Below are 3,752 nucleotides of genomic sequence, written 5' to 3'. Positions count from 1 at the left end.
GTTCTTAGCTGAATTCTTGCAAATCTGTGACACTATTAAGACCAATGGGGTTAATCCTGAGGTATATAGACTTATGCTTTTCCCTTTTGCTGTAAGAGACAGAGCTAGGACATGGTTGGACTCACAACCTAAAGAAAGCCTGAACTCTTGGAAAAAGTTGGTCAATGCTTTCTTGGCCAAATTCTTTCCACCTCAAAAGTTGAACAAGCTTAGAGTGGAAGTCCAAACCTTTAGACAGAAGGAAGGTGAATCCCTCTATGAAGCCTAGGAAAGATACAAGCAATTGATCAGAAGGTGTCCTTTTGACATGCTTTCAGAATGGAGCGTCCTATGTATATTCTATGATGGTCTATCTAAATTATCCAAGATGTTCTTGGATCACTCTACTGGTGGATCTCTTCATCTGAAGAAAACGCCTGCAGAAGCCTAGGAACTCATTAAAATGGTTACAAATAACCAGTTCATGTACACTTCTGAAAGAAATCCTGTGAATAATGGGACAACTCAGAAGAAAGGAGTTCTTGAGATTGATACTCTAAATGCCATATTGGCTCAGAACAAAATATTGACTCAGCAAGTCAATATGATTTCTCAGAGTCTGACTGGAATGCAAGCTGCATCTGGTAGTACTAAAGAAGTTTCATCTGAAGTGGAAGCTTATGACCCTGAGAATCCTGCAATGGAAGAGGTGAATTACATGGGAGAATCTTATGGAAATACCTATAACCCTTCATGGAGGAATCATCCTAATTTCTCATAGAAGGATCAACAGAAGCCTAATCAAGGCTTCAATAATAAAGGTGGAAGAAATAAGTTTGGCAATAGCAAGCCTTTTCCATCATCTTCTAAGCAACAGACAGAGAATTCTAAGCAGAGCCTCTCTGACTCAGCAACCATAGTCTCTGATCTATCTAAGACCACTCTCAGTTTCATGAATGAAACAAGGTCCTCCATTAGAAATTTGGAGGTACAAGTGGGTCAGCTGAGTAAAAGAGTTACTGAAATCCCTCCTAGTACTCTCCCAAGCAATACAGAAGAGAATCCAAAGAGAGAGTGCAAGGCCATCAATACGTTCAACATGGCCGAATGCATATAAGGGGGAAAGGCAGTGAATTCCAGTGAGGAAGACCTCAATGGACGTCCACTGACCACTAAGGAGTTCCCTAATGAGGAACCAAAGGAATCTAAGGCTCATACAGAGACCATAGAGATTCCACTAAACTTATTGTTGCCATTCATGAGCTCTGATGAGTATTCTTCCTCTGAAGAGGATGAAGACATTATTAAAGAGTAAGTTGCTCAGTATCTAGGAGCAATCATGAAGCTAAATGCCAAGTTATTTGGTAATAAGACTTGGGAGGATGAACCTCCATTGCTCATCAATGAACTGAATGCTTTGGGGCAACTAAAGTTACCTCAGAAGAAACCGGATCCTGGAAAGTTCTTAATACCTTGTACCATAGGCACCATGACCTTTAAGAAGGCTCTGTGTGACCTGGGATCAGGAATAAACCTCATGCCACTCTCTGTAATGGAGAAACTAGGGATCTTTGAGGTACAAGCTGCTAAATTCTCATTAGAATTGACAGACAAATCAAGAAAACAGGTTTATGGAGTTGTAAAGGATGCCTTAGTGAAGGTTGAAGGCCTGTACATCCCTACTGATTTCATAATCCTAGACACTGGGAAGAAAGAGGATGAATCCATTATCCTTGGAAGACCCTTCCTAGCCACAACAAGAGCTGTGATTGATGTGGATAGAGGAGAGTTGGTCCTTCAATTGAATGAGGACTACCTTGTGTTTAAGGGTCAAGGATCTTCTTCTGTAATCATGGAGAGGAAGCATGAAAAGCTTCTCTCAACACAGAGTCAAACAGAGCTCCCACACTCAACTTCGAAGTTTGGTGTTGGGAGGCCACCATTAAGCTCTGAATCTCTGTGAAGCTCTCTAAGAGCTCACTGTCAAGCTATTGACATTAAAGAAGTGCTTATTGGGAGGCAACCCAATGTTATTTAATTATATATAATTATTTTCCATTGTTATTTTATGTTTTCTTTAGGTGGATGATAATGTGAAGTCACAAAAACAACTGCAGAATTCAAGCAAAATAAAAAATAGCATTACAAACAGCACACCCTGGAGGACAGGCTTATTGGCGTTTAAACGCCAGTAAGGATAGCAGAATGGGTGTTTAATGCCCAGTCTTGCAGCATTCTGGGCGTTAAACACCAGAATGGGCAGCATTCTGGGTGTTTAATACCAGAAAAGGGTGTCTGGCGTCTATTTGGCGTTAAACGCCAGAAATGACAGACAGACTGGCGTTTAACGCCAGAAAAAGGGTGTCTGGCTGGCGTTAAACGCCAGAAAGGGGCAGCAGACTGGCGTTTAACGCCGGGAAAGATAGCAGAGCTGGTGTTAAAATACTAGAATTGGCACACAGAGGGCGTTTACACGCCAGAATGGTGTAGGGAGTAGAATTCCTTGACACCTCAAGATCTGTAGACCCCACATGATCCCTACCTACCCCACCTCTTCTTCTCTCCCCTTCACACCTTTCCATAACACTCTTCCCCAAATACCCTTGACCAATCACATCACCACCTCTTCCCCAAAACACCATTCACCTATCAAATCCTACCTTCTTCCCCATAAGCTCTTCACCACTCACTTCCATCCACTCTTCCCCAAAAACCCCACCTACCTCACCATTCAAATTCAAACCATTTTTATTCCAAACCCAACCCCTCATACACGACTTCCCTCTCTCTCTTACCCTATAAATACCCCTCCTTACCACCTTTAATTTCACAAATCATACACACACCTCCATCTCCTTCATTTCTTCTTCTTCTACTCCTTTCTTCCTTCTTTTTGCTCGAGGACAAGCAACCATTCTAAGTTTGGTGTGAAAAAATCTATGTTTTTTTGTTTTTCCATAACCATTAATGGTACCTAAGGCCGAAAAAACCTTTAGAAAGAGGAAAGGGAAGACAATTGCTTCCACCTCTGAGTCATGGGAGATGGAGAGATTCATCTCAAAAGTGCATCAAGACCACTTCTATGAAGTTGTGGCCAAGAAAAAGGTGATCCCCGAGGTCCCCTTCATGCTCAAAAAGAGTGAATATCCGGAGATCTGACGTAGGATTCGAAGAAGAGGTTGGGAAACTCTCACCAACCCCATCCAACAAGTCGAAATCTTAATGGTTCAAGAGTTCTATGCTAATGCATAGATTACTAGGAACCATGACCAAAGTGTAAACCCGAACCCAAATAATTGGCTCATAATGGTTCGGGAAAAATACTTGGATTTCAGTCCAAAAACTGTGAGGTTGGCATTCAACTTGCCAATAATGAGAGGAGATCCTCATCCTTTCACTAGAAGAGTCAACTTTGATCAAAGGTTGGACCAAGTCTTCATGGACATCTGTGTGGAAGGAGCTCAATGGAAGAGAGACTCAAGAGGCAAGCCAGTTCAATTGAGAAGGCCTGACCTCAAACCCATGGCTAGGGGATGGTTGGAGTTTATCTAATGCTCTATCATTCCTATTAGCAACCGGTCTAAAATTACTGTAGACCAGGCTATCATGATCCATATTATCATGATTGGAGAGGAAGTAGAAGTTCATGAGATCATATCTCTAGAACTATACAAGGTGGCAGACAAGCCTTCTATTTTGGCAAGGTTAGCCTTTCCTCATCTCATCTGTCACCTATGCAATTCAGCTGGAGTTGTCATAAAGGAAGACATCCT

General features: G+C 41.9%; 1 non-coding gene across 1 annotated transcript; it reads right to left on the bottom strand.

The window, feature by feature from the left end:
• Positions 1-205: 205 nt before the first annotated feature.
• Positions 206-313, bottom strand: LOC148574915 (small nucleolar RNA R71). Its single transcript, XR_015906256.1, has one exon. It is a non-coding gene; the product is annotated as a small nucleolar RNA R71 (small nucleolar RNA).
• Positions 314-3,752: the final 3,439 nt, after the last annotated feature.

Source organism: Arachis ipaensis, chromosome B2 (genome assembly GCF_059453495.1).
Source record: "Arachis ipaensis isolate K30076 ecotype BB chromosome B2, ASM5945349v1, whole genome shotgun sequence".
In the NCBI taxonomy this organism is placed as follows: domain Eukaryota; kingdom Viridiplantae; phylum Streptophyta; class Magnoliopsida; order Fabales; family Fabaceae; genus Arachis; species Arachis ipaensis.
Note: the sequence above shows the minus strand (reverse complement) of the source record. Positions and strands in the feature narration are given on the sequence as shown.